The sequence below is a fragment of the Tachypleus tridentatus genome, chromosome 3 (genome assembly GCF_004210375.1).
Source record: "Tachypleus tridentatus isolate NWPU-2018 chromosome 3, ASM421037v1, whole genome shotgun sequence".
Taxonomy (NCBI): domain Eukaryota; kingdom Metazoa; phylum Arthropoda; class Merostomata; order Xiphosura; family Limulidae; genus Tachypleus; species Tachypleus tridentatus.
This window is the reverse complement of record NC_134827.1, coordinates 70294145-70307588: the sequence shown is the minus strand read 5'-3', so window position 1 is coordinate 70307588 and position 13444 is coordinate 70294145. Positions and strand designations below refer to the sequence as shown.

The 13444-nt window shown below is 32.6% G+C and overlaps 1 pseudogene across 1 annotated transcript in view; it reads left to right on the top strand.

The window, feature by feature from the left end:
- The window catches only part of LOC143245895 (dual specificity calcium/calmodulin-dependent 3',5'-cyclic nucleotide phosphodiesterase 1-like), a 28157-nt pseudogene extending 15193 nt beyond the window's left edge, over window positions 1-12964 (top strand). The window contains exons 10-14 of the transcript XR_013025704.1: window positions 90-210; window positions 1694-1775; window positions 4072-4203; window positions 5576-5797; window positions 10509-12964. The product of XR_013025704.1 is annotated as a dual specificity calcium/calmodulin-dependent 3',5'-cyclic nucleotide phosphodiesterase 1-like (transcript). The remainder of the gene's footprint in view (window positions 1-89; window positions 211-1693; window positions 1776-4071; window positions 4204-5575; window positions 5798-10508) is intronic.
- Window positions 12965-13444: the final 480 nt, after the last annotated feature.

The window sequence follows — 13444 nt, the reverse complement described above, 5'->3', positions numbered from 1 at the left end:
GTAAATAAGGCAAAAGGTATGCGAAGTAGAATGTTATGGCTACAGTAGGTAAGGCAAAAGGTATGCGACGTGGTATGTTTTGCTTGCAGTCTAGAGAAAGCGAAGGGTATAGCTTTATTCCTTCACTGCTGTGATATCAGCCACCCCAGTAAAGAATGGAAGGTACATTACTCCTGGACGAAACTTCTCTTGGAGGAATTCTTTCAGCAGGTAGATAGAAACTATTCACTGATAATCTACATACAAGATTCATTGCGTATGAACATAGAGAAATCGATGTTTATTTTTCCTAAATAATGTTTTCTTCATGATAATCACTTGATAATCAGATTAACAAGGCTTAATTTTTCTAGTTCATCTTTTTTCAACTTATTTTGGTTGTGGTTTCACTTTTGGTTCTTCTTCTCAGTGTTTGTTGTCATTACTAAAAAGTTCAAATGTAACACTGTTATTAAATGTGAAATAATATTGTTTTTGCACTAGTAAATGCTGATGGGGTCTACATATTAAATCAAACTAATTAATTTTATGTTTTTACTTTTAATATATTCAGTGTAAAAGATTTAAAGTAAAATGCATGTAGAATCATTGTAGTAGCTGGAATATTGAAAGTATTGTTGTTTACGTATAGAAGCAATGAAGTAGCTGGAATATTGATAGTATTGTTGTTTACACATTATTGTAGCTTGAATATTGATAGTATTGTTGTTTAGACATTGTAGTAGCTGGAATATTGATATTGTTGTTTACATGTTGTTGTAGCTGGAATATTGATAGTGTTGTTGTTTACATACAGAATCAATGTAGTGAGTGGAATATTGATAGTGTTGTTGTTTACACGTTGTTGTAGCTTGAATATTGATAGTGTTGTTGTTTACACGTTGTTGTAGCTTGAATATTGAAAGTATTGTTGTTTAGACATTGTAGTAGCTGGAATATTGATATTGTTGTTTACATGTTGTTGTAGCTGGAATATTGATATTGTTGTTTACATGTTGTTGTAGCTGGAATATTGATAGTATTGTTGTTTACACATTATTGTAGCTTGAATATTGATAGTATTGTTGTTTATACATTGTAGTAGCTGGAATATTGATATTGTTGTTTACATGTTGTTGTAGCTGGAATATTGATAGTGTTGTTGTTTACACGTTGTTGTAGCTTGAATATTGATAGTGTTGTTGTTTACACGTTGTTGTAGCTTGAATATTGATAGTATTGTTGTTTAGACATTGTAGTAGCTGGAATATTGATATTGTTGTTTACATGTTGTTGTAGCTGAAATATTGATATTTCTGCTTATAAAGTCATGAACTCATAAATAATTTCAATATTAGAAAAATATATTTAACAAGTTGATGGGCTAATTTCAGTATTTACACTAAAAATGGCGACCGAGGTTTTTAGAAGCTCAAGAATGGATACTTGTTATTAAGATAAGAGATTTTGATAGTGTTTGTTATGAAATACGTAATGAAGAAGTATTGGTGATAGAGATGTTGATTGAGATATTTACACGATACTTTTCATAATGCTATTGTTCGTTGCATGAGAAACATGCCACATTTTCGTCTTAGTCTCTAATTTTGTACCTAGAACAATTAATTTTTTATTTACCTATTGCATTTTGAATTATTTTTAATTGTTTAGTCTGATTATTAGTCTTAGTTTTCTCCTATTAATTTTCTTATAGAGCAACAAAGAGAAAGGGCTAGGTCTTCCATTCTCACCACTCTGCGATAGAAAAACAACCCTATTTGCTGAATCTCAGATTAGTAAGGAAAGTAAACTAGTATTTCAGTAAACTAGCCTGATATATTCAACCATTCTGATCGTACTCAGTACTGGATCCTTTTTGGAAGCTGGTTACCAAGCTCTATTGTTATTATTGTTTTAGTTTTTAGGACTTTAATTTTAGAAGTGTCAAAACAAGTATTGATAATACTGAAAGGTTGAAATTCAACGTACGTGTGTAGGTATTATTAAAACACTCAAAACAGTATAGAATTAAAATCTTTATTATGAGACTATCAGCAGTGTGAAAACAGACACTGCATATTTTGACATCAAATTCAGCATTTAAATTTATTATGTAAACTAAATAATTAATTACCAATGGGTTTTGGGTAATTAAATATATATATTTGTACTGATTTTTATTTCATATTCCTGGGAATGACATGATTAAATGTTAAAACCAGTAAAGTGTTTGTTTTAAGACCACTGATAACCTTACCATAAAATTTTTAATTGTGTATTTATTGTTTGGAGGCCCCCCCATCAATGACACAAAAGTATGTCTACGGACTCACATCATTAGAAACTGGATTTTAACACTCATGGTGGGCAGAACACAGATAGCCCATTGTGTAGCTTTGTGCTTAATTTCAAATAACCAACCAAATTGTTTTAAGTATTTTAGTTAGGTACTACTAAGTTAAAGAAAATTAGACATTCAGTGTACTGTGAGGTCAACGTCCCAGTAAAAGTGAGTACTTTTAAAGATCATGTCAACACTACATTCAACACAAACTTTTCACTGATACTCTTATGTTACAACAATGACAAAGAAAGACCAACCAACAACATTATGTAACCAGTTTATCATATGTTAGCTGGAACACAAAAAAGTCTTTGTTTGTTTGTTTTGTTTTTGAATTTCGCGCAAAGCTATTCGAGGGCTATTTTCGCTAGCCGTCGCTAATTTAGCAGTTTAAGGCTAGAAGGAAGACGGCCAGTCATCACCACCCACCGCCAACTCTTGGGCTACTATTTTGCCAACGAATAGTAGAATTGACCGTCACTTATAACGCCCCCACAACTGAAAGGGTGAGTATATTTGGTGTGACGGGGATTCGAACCCGCGATACCAACGAATAGTAGAATTGACCGTCACTTATAACGCCCTCACAACTGAAAAGGTGAGCATATTTGGTGCGACGGGGATTCGAACCCGCGACTCTCGGATTACGAGTCCAGCACCGTAACCACCTGGTCATGCCGGGCCACACAAAAAGTGAGTCTCTTGGGAAAATGTTAGAGATGTATATTTGAGAATTACATACAAATACCCAAATATCATTAAAAATAACCTAATTTTATGTAGAAACCACACTTAAAGATATAACACAAGAATTTTATTTCATTATTATGCATATCCCATGAAAAAAGTTTCGTAAGTGAGAATGAAAAAAATATTGACAGGAGAGCTTCAGTACATAAAAAAATGAAAACACAAACAATGCAATTTTTAATTCATATGAAAAAATTTTGGTCCCAAAATCAATTGGAAATCTACAATAATTTTATACAAAATGAATAACTATATAAAAAGAAGAATTATTGAAAGTTGCTTAATCAAAGACGTGCCTAATTTCAACATGCCCAAGGCTACTTCAAGTTAAACAACTTTGTAACCATGGTGATAGTGAATAAACATCATGTCAAATTACATTAAGATTTATTTTTTGAGAATGCAATTTTATAAGTTTTGGAGCTACATAGGTGTTGTTTACAGTTTTCCTTTCAAAAGATAATGTGAAACTGAGAGAAATGTACAAATGTGATGAAACTCCTTTATTTGATTTCAATGTTTCTTTTTGTACCACTAAATTTTTAATTGCTGCCCACAATGTTATTCTATTTCTAGAAATAGTTTCCTATCTAATAACAGCTTATTGGAGTATGGTTGAAACTGAAAAACGTATTATATGGTGATAAAAAACTATTAAATCTGTTACCTTATCTAAAACCATCCACGTATTGAGCTAATACTGAAAGAATATTTTAGAACTTTGATATTTTAACTAGTGTCGAAAATGAAACCTCTTTAGCTCTACACTGTTACTGATAATATATTTATGGTTTGAATTTCAGGTTAAAAATTGATTACTAGTTTAACAAAGTTTGTTTGAAATCCAAAGTACTTAACAACAGTGTTCACAAAGTGATTAATAACAATCTGGCTCTTACATTTGCTACTTTATATTTTCATATACAGTCTTGTATAATTACATAAAAACTAAACGTGTATTTTGTGCTGACATTTCTTTATTTTATGTTAATGAACAGGGTTCATCAATTTTGTCGTATCTCCCAGTATGGAAGTACTTGGAACCTTCTTAGATAAAATACAGTTAGCACTAACACCAAATAACAGACCGGAAGAAAGCTCATTAAATGCACATCATGAGAGAAAGACAGGTAAGCACTGGTAACAACATTTTAGCTAATGTTTCAGTAAATAACACTGTTTGTAATATACTTGTTAGAGAGAAACATCACGAAGTGTGTTCCCTACCAGTTTAGGATGGGATTTTGTAGGTGTAGGTGAAGAGTAATAAACGATGCTATATTTTATCACTGTTATATAAATAGTTTGGACAGATTTTTGAGTTTAGGTCACATTTCTCGTCAGTATGATACAAAAAGAATTTGAACAATAAGTTTTTACGTATGTAAAGTTTAGTATTCTTATGCTATATGTTTTGGACAATTTCATTGTCGTGTCACATGAAAATACAAGAATATTCCTTGGTTAAATAAAGATTAATTATTCCACACAAAGTTTGATTTAATTAAATGAATAAAGTCACTGCTTTAAATTCTTTATTTTTAGAAATAATAAAGGTCTTATCCATATCTTTTGTAATATAGTTTTAAACTGTTCAGGGTAATTGTCCAGCTATAATATCTTACAATAACTTAAAGACTGACTAGCTAAACATAATTAATACAACAACTGAGCACACAGAAACTCAATTTCTTGATGGTGACAAACGTTAGAAACTAAATCTTGTTAGTGACAAGATCCAATAATTCAATAAAAATTGGTTTCGTCATACCAACAATAGATGCGGAATCCAGAAAATTAAATTTCTGCTTAACTTATATACTTCATTTTATAATTCATTTGCACGAAGTGACTGAATGCCCAAATTATTATTATAATCAGGTTCATTGAAGGTTAACTTATTGGACTATATATCAAACTCCAAACTGTTCTCTACTGTAATTTTATTTATTACAAATGGCTTTGTCATCCAAATTTACATTTCTTTCGGGTCAAAGATTGCACCGTGCTTAGCTAATTTGTTTTTAGATTATTGTGAAAATCTTGATTTGATAACTATTCGTAACGTTTTAAACTATTATGCTACAAATACAGGGTGTTCGGAAAGTCACTGTGCAGTTTTGTAATCATATTTTATTCAGTCTATTTCAAGCCAGCAACTGATAGCGGTGTATAGAAACAAAATAAGAAGGATCCAGGCCTGTATTGATGCCAACAGGGGTCACTTTCAACATTGTTTGTAATTGTCAATCATATTTACCTCCTGTATTCTATATTGAAACATGTCTGTTAATAAATATATAAGTGCACAGTGACTTTCCGAACACCCTGTATTTATGGAGTACACGTTTGAGATTTTCAAAAATATTTAGGTTAGGCAACTTTCGAAATTGATATAATACAAACGTAATGAAAACTTGGACTGTTCATAATCACATAACCACTGAATGATTTATTTTCGTTTTGAAAGTGAGTAACTTGTTTGTTTTCTGTTTCATTCAGCACCTAATCCTCGTATAAGGTCGATACAGGCCTCGGGTAAAGAAATAAAATCCGTTTCTTTCGACTTAGGCAATGGTACTGAGCCCGAGGATAAAGGAAAGTTTTTTGTGAATAGCATCACCTCTTGCGTGTAGTCAGACTTAAGTAATGAACAAAAGGTTCCTAAACTCTGGGTTACATGTCTTGAACAAAATAAAACCTGGCAAGAAAGAGCAAGCAAAAGTAAGATACTGAGTTGTATTCTCATTGTAGTTGTTGTTTAAAATTGATCGCAAGAGTTTTAACCACAAAGCTACACAATGGGCTATCTGTGCTCTGCCCACCACGTGTATCGAAACCCACTTTCTATCACTGTCAGTCCACAGACATACCGTTGTGCCAATGGGGGCGGGAGCAAGAGTACGTACGTTTGCGAAATGAGTATCACGTAAATAATTCTGTTGTTGCTTTTTATCGGTGAATAACATGAAAACATGTTCATGATAATAGTGTGATATTAATATACGGAAGGTGTAAATTGTTAATGCACAAGCAGACCGAGAAGTTGTCGAAATATTTTAATAACATTTTTGGATGGCACTGAATGGAAAGAACCTTCTCTTTTAAATAGTCGACAACGATCAGTAGAGTTGATTTCAGATGAACACTTTTCATTTCTTATCTTTTTCACGTAGATGTGTGAACAAAGTAAGCCTTGGATAGGCTTTCACAGAACTGTGTGAATATAGCAAGTTGTGTGTAAATGGAGTAAATTATGGAAAGCGTTAAGGCAAGAAAAAAAAGGAGGTTGCTTACATCATCTTCAACTGCAAATTCAAAGAACATTGTTTGAAATTAGCTGTAGGTGAAGGTGAGATAAAACCTTATGTAGAACGGCCCCCCAAGTATATCATTGGCTATGAAGTGCTTCTAACGGGAAATAATTATATTGCTCAATTATCCCGTGCACAAATATACTGGCAAGCAGGCGTAAACATAAGTGATTGGAGGCCAAAGTACGAACTCAATTTTTTTTTTTTTTGTGAACAACTTTCATCTAAAATAAAATCTTTGTTGTTACAAAAATATTTTAGAGAATTTCATTTTGTTACTTTCAAACAATAAGAAACCATAGACAACCGAATATGCCAAAAATAACCTCAATTCAGGTTCATTTATTTTGTGCAACATGTAACGCATAGGGTAAAACGCCTTCCAGGTCCAGCAGGGCAGGGGGTTAAGGCACTTGTCTCGTAATTTGAGAGTCGTGGATTCGAATCACCGTCACACCAAATACGCTCGCCCTTTCAGCTGTGGGGGCGTTATAATGTTACGGTCAATCCCACTATTCGTTGGTAAAAGAGTAGCCCAATTTTTGGCGGTAGGTGTTGATGACTAGCTGCCTTCCCTCTAGTCTTACATTGCTAAATTAGGGACGGCTAGCGCAGATAGCTTTGCGCGAAATTCAGAACAAAACAAAACAAAACCAAAAAACGCCTTCCGCGGCATTGTCTCATTCCACACTTATACTCATGTTCTTTTGTGGAATTGTTTTAGATAGCGCCCAACTTATGTATTATCCACAACCTTCCTTGGTTAAATAAAGATTAATTATTCCACACAAAGTTTGATTTAATTAAATGAATAAAGTCACTGCTTTATTGGTGTTAGTTAGTTAGTTAGTCTCTTAACTAGTTCATTTAAGAGACTTAAATGCAGTTACTAAATGCAGCGTATATTTCAAACTGGAGTTATAATGAACTACATTTGATCGTATTACTCCGTTTTTCCTAACCTTATACATAAAACGGCCGACAACCGCAAGAAGTGCATTTTTTGAAACATATAAAAAAGCCATGTACTAAATATTTGTTTTAACTAGAAATTATATTTATAATGAAACAAGTTCATTTTAAAATGTTTTATTTTTCACGACCTTCGTCTTAATTTGTTTGTTTTTTTGGAATTCTCGCATAACTAAACGTAGTCTGTCTGCTATAGCCGGTTTTAATTTATCAGTGAAAGCCTGGAGGGAACGCAGCTAATCATCACCACACACTATTAACTCTTGGGATACTCTTTTACCAACAAATAGTACAATTGACCATAACATTATAATGTCCCCACAGCTGAAATAGTGAACATGTTTGTTCGGGCGGGGATTCGAACCCGAAACTCTCATCTTTGGAGAAAAGCTCATTCAAAGTTAAGAAGGCCGTCATTCTCTTCCTTCCACTTTAGATTTCGTTTTGTGATTGAGAATTCGGATGTTCAACAGTATTTGTTTAATGCGTAATTAAATTTGAAGTTCACCCATAACAATAAGCAACGTAGTCAGAGAGATCATTGGTGAAGTTTTCTTTGTGGTAATTTATAGATTGGGTAATTTATAAAATATAGGCTGTATAATTGTTTAGTGTTCCAACATAGCTTTAACTAGTACTAACGCTTTTAAGGATCATAACGCAGGTAAGTTAATATGTAGAATCATACACGGATATTGTATCTCTCTGTATAATACTTGTAATTGAGTTTTCCTTATTTTTACTACAAGGAATTAATCGATTTATCTTGTATATCCATGTTAATTTCTGTATGGTTATTAACCTTAATATCAGATATCAGCTATTACCTATTGTTGCCTATATACCTGTTTTGACGCAGCGTTCTACAGATAAACAAATTTATGTTGCTTAGTATATTGTTGCCCGATGAAATCTTTGCTAAGAAGATCAAAAGCTCGCAAATATAAGTATTTTACCGTAAAGAACAGTAAATGTACTCCACTATGGCAAACATTAGTCCCAATGTCTAACTTATTTCGCTATAACTAACACTAACGAATCTTACTTTAGGTAAATTTAATGTATTTCAATCTACTTAACCCTTAGAACGTATCCCAAAATTTAACATATACATTCAACGTTGTGGCGTCCTGTACCTGAAGTGAACTTTTGTGGTTCTTGACTTCCGGTGTTGGTATAAGAGTTCTTAAACACATATACTGAGGAACATTATTGTTGTGATAGGTAACTCACAGTTTACTATAAATGTGGGTGTAGAAACGTGGAACATAAAGAACTTTATTTTATCTAGCAAAATTTCGAGCAAACATTTTTCTTAGGCTTAATATGGAAATGTAATTAAGCCTGATGAAAATCATTTGCACCATACATTGTTAGATAAAATAAAGTTATTTTTATTTCACTGTCGTGTATTTACAGTAATCTTTTTTAAATCTTTTTCCCCCACTGTTTTACGTTTTCTTCATGTTTTTTTCTCTTGCCTTAAGTCCATCATGAAATGTCAACAAAACGTTCTAAATTTTCATTCAGTTTTGAATCAACCATAATGTGATGATAGTTACAATAGTAATTAGTATTCGTTAACTAACACTAACGAATATCAGCATGTAGTAGTAACGTATTTCACTATAATTAACTTCACATATTATAGCTAACCCTAACGTAGCTCATTCTAACTAATTGTAGCATATTTCACCGTAGTTTCTCTTTATAGCTAATCGTAACGTATCTCATTATAGCTGACACTAGCGTATCCCACTATACTTTAGCACTAACGTGCCTCAATACAGCTGCTATTAACGTATTTCAGTATAAGTACCCCTTATATATTTCACTATAGCTGGAGTGCCATGGCCTATTGGTTAATGCACTCAACTCACAACCTGTGGGTCGCAGGTTTGAATCGTTGTCATTTAATTCCTTTCTGCTATAGGGAAACTATGATGTATCACTCAATCCCATTAATCATTGATAAATAATCCAAGAGCTAGCAGTGGATGGTGTCGACTAGCTGCCTTCTGTATAGTCCACTATTAATTTATGTTGAACGGTTAGTGCACATATAGTCCTAGTGGGCTTTTCGCGAAATTTGAATAAAATTAAACTAAAATGTCTGAACATAGCTAACACTAGCGTATATCGCAATAGCTAATACTAATGTATTTCAGTATAACTAACATTGGCTTAAAAAAGTAGCCTGCAAGACACACTGTGTGTTTTTAACAGTGATGATGAGTCTGGCACGGTCTGGTGATTAGGCCGCTAGATTCGCAATCTGAGGGTCGCAGGTTCGAATCCCCGTCACACTAAACATGCTCGTCCTTTCAGTCATGGGGGCATTATAATGTCATGGTCAATCCCATAATCGTTGGTAAAAAACAACGGAAGTGTTGACGATTGGTGATGATGACTAGCTGCGTTTCCTCTAGTCTTTCACTGGTAAATTAGGAACGACTAGCGCAGATAGCCCTCGTGTAGCTTTATGGGAAATTTAAATAAAATAGGAATGATAAATGTTTAGCGATTTTCCATATTCTGTAGTTCAGACTGTGGTATTTAAAACTATCACATATTTTAAACAGACGTGCTTTATCTGACTCTTAATTTACACACCAAATTACAAGACAATCCGTTAATAAATACTTGGGATATAACATCTCCAATTTCAAGACAGTTTCTTCCCCTTTATCTCCGCACCAAAAGTGCAATAATTCATTAGATAAAAAAACGTACTTAATTTTATGGATTTGTTTTCAAATTTGGCACATTGATAAATCTTATAATATACTATAACTATAAGTGCAAAGTTATTTAACAAATTCCACTGAAATGTAAAGAAAAGTTTTGGCTCAGAATATTTCCTGTAAAATTTTTATTAATGCTATAAGTGTAACTAACAGTTTAGTTCACAGTTTTGATTTCATTTTTTTAAGTCGCATGCTGAATCCTTTTTTGACTGCACCTTTTTTTTTCTCATCTAAGGTGTTTTTGATCAGTTTATAGCTAACACTAACGTATTTCACTATAGCCAACGCTAACATATACTGACGTGTCTCGCTATAACTATAGCGTATTTCTCTATGCATTAACGTATTTCACTGCTTAAAACTATAGTTTATTTGGAGCAAGGTGTTTATTTATTTTTACAGATGCTGAGATGAAGACGTTGGAAGATTACCAAAAGTTATTTTTAGAAAACCTCAAACTTGAAGCAAGTAATCAATTATTTTCATCATCATTAGACAAAAAGTAATTTCGTAAGTAATGAAATTATTTCAAGGAAACATTAAACTGCATCGTAAAGAACGTGAAAAGATGGAACTTTCATCAACTTCTGAAAATGTTTTACTATACTGCATCGTTTCCCCAAAGACAGAGTAATTGTTTTTTGAATTTTGCGCAAAACTACATTGAATAGTGGGATTGCTGACACATTGTAATTCCCCCCTCCCTTAAAGGGCTAGCATATTTGGTGGGACAAGGATTCGAACTCGAAACCTGAGGGTCACGAGTCGAAAACTTTAATCACCTGGTCATACATACCCAAAGACAGAAAAGGTGTATATTAACCAACTACGAGCAAGGGGTAGATCACGTAAGCAAACTAGCTACGTTTTATAACGATGTTATGGTAGTATAGTAAGTATATAAACACAATAAAAGGTGTATTTCAAGTAGGAAATATCTAAACATCTAGATCCTGGCATGTTTATGTGTTTATTATTCACGCCAGATGTTTAATAGTTCCACGCATTTTGTATGTTCGGATTAAATTGAAATATTTACGTTTGATATTTTTTCATAGAAATCTGCATTGTATATTTTTCTTTACAAATTGTCACCCAAATACAGCACTAGAAATAACTTGTATTTGTTAAGTTGTATTAGACAAAAAAGTTCACAGACTAGTTTTATTACACTTTGAATACAAATGTACCTGTATGTATTCGGAAGTTTTCTACATGTACACAGTACGTTTCTCTGTAAATACACGTACATCACAGGTTTCTTTCGCATCATCTCTCTGTTTGGCCTGACTTTCGTACCCAGTTATCTTATGACCCGTAGTTCACGACTAATCTTTCTGCACTGTATTATATATTGATGGCCAATATCTCCTTCATAAATTTATATCCTGGTGTGTAGTTCATGACCACTATTTCCTACATGGTATTATATCTATTATATCTGGGTGAGTTCATGCTCATCACCTCTTACATTTAACTATATCGTATCTGTAGTTTCTGACAACTATCCAACACATATATCCTGGTGTGTAGTTCATAACCACTATCTCCTACATAACTTTCACCACGCACTACTTTTGTAAGCATGTTTTTAATTCGACTTGAAGAACTTATTCGGCAGCAAGACGAGTTACTTCGTTAGTAGTAATTGAGAAGTAATCAAACTATGTTAACTTGTGCTTGAAACGAAAGTATTATTCCTTTGTTAAGAGTACTTGGAACGTCTTTAGTATTCCTTAGTAAGGAGTCCTTTTAATTTGTTTAGTATTCCTTAGTAAGGAGCCCTTTTAATTTGTTTAGTATTCCATAGTTAGAAGTACTTTGAACTTGTGTAGTATTTCTTACACAGGAGTACTTGAAAGGAAAATAACGTTTTGTGGTTTTGATCATGTAGAGCAAACCTGAGTAGAAATAGACTCAACACAGACTCATGTTTAGAATGGGCTCTTCGTTCATGGAGAATTCTTCTTAGACACAGTCTAACCAAATACGTAAAGTGAAGGGCGAGAACTAATCGACAAAATAATCATAACACTATACTCACATGTATATATGTGAGTTACGAATGTATATATGTTACAGTGTTATGTATAAAGGTTCAGATACGATGATTTTTACGAATAAAGTTTAAGCTTCGTGAATGTTTTTACATTATTGTGAACGTTTACGTTAAATCGTTATCTAAAATTACGTTTATCTGGTACTTGTATGCGTGAAAGTGTATTTTTATTTGTGTGTCATTGCTTTCAGAAAAAAAATAACAATATGTTGTAATATTCATTTAACAAGTTTCAAAATTAAAAAAAAATCACAAAATTTATCGAACGCCTTTCAAAACAAAAATTTTCACAAAATGTATTGAAGGTATTCCAAAATAAAAAAAAATTCAAAATTTATTGGATGTTTTTCTAAAAAAAGTATCACGAAGTTTATTGAACGTGTTTAAAAATAAAAGTTCACGTATAAATAAACTAACTTTCCTTTCCAACCTCTTGAAGAGCAACTGAAAATGCGAAACAAGTAACTTGAAAATTAAATTTTCTTGAAGTTAGTTTTCTTATATTCTGTGTTTAATTCATACAAAACTGACATTTAAAACATTATCCCACAAGGTTAACACCAAGTTTTCAGAAGGGATTTGTATATCAATAGGGATCAATATCATATTTATAATTGGGCGTTAATATGAACTAAATTTTTGTTCTTTGATATTAAGCACAAAGCTACACAAAGGACTATCTGTTCTCTGTGGATTGAATATTAAATTTCTGAATGATAGATTAAACTTTTTTGGGACTATGTATTTCGAAATTGTATAATATAAACCAATTATAAATTATAATAGAAATATATTTATACCAGCATATTAGTATTTCGGTTTCATTACATTTACTGAAATGAATCACGCACAAATACGAGAAAAACTACGAATATACACTGCTGGCGAAACTCTTAAGGCTAATGAACATAAAGAAAAAATATGCATTTTGTGTTCTTAGACTCAACCACTTATTTGAGTAGAGCTTCGAAAGATGAAAATAAGAAAAGGGAAAATAAAAGTAAAAAACTTTGTTAGCATTTAATAGGGAAAATGTGAACACTATGATATTAGCCTAAATACTAGCTGGTCAAAAGTTTAAGACCATACCAAAAAAAAGTCCTAAACAGAGTATAAAATGCCCAACAAGAGGTCTCAGTAGTGAGTTGACGGCTGTCATTGCGAACAACTGCAAACATTTGCTTTGGCATAGTCGATATAAGCGTTTGCTGAAGACTTGCTGGAATGTTATTCCAAGTGGTGAAGATGACTTCACGAAGATCATGCACTGTTTGGAATT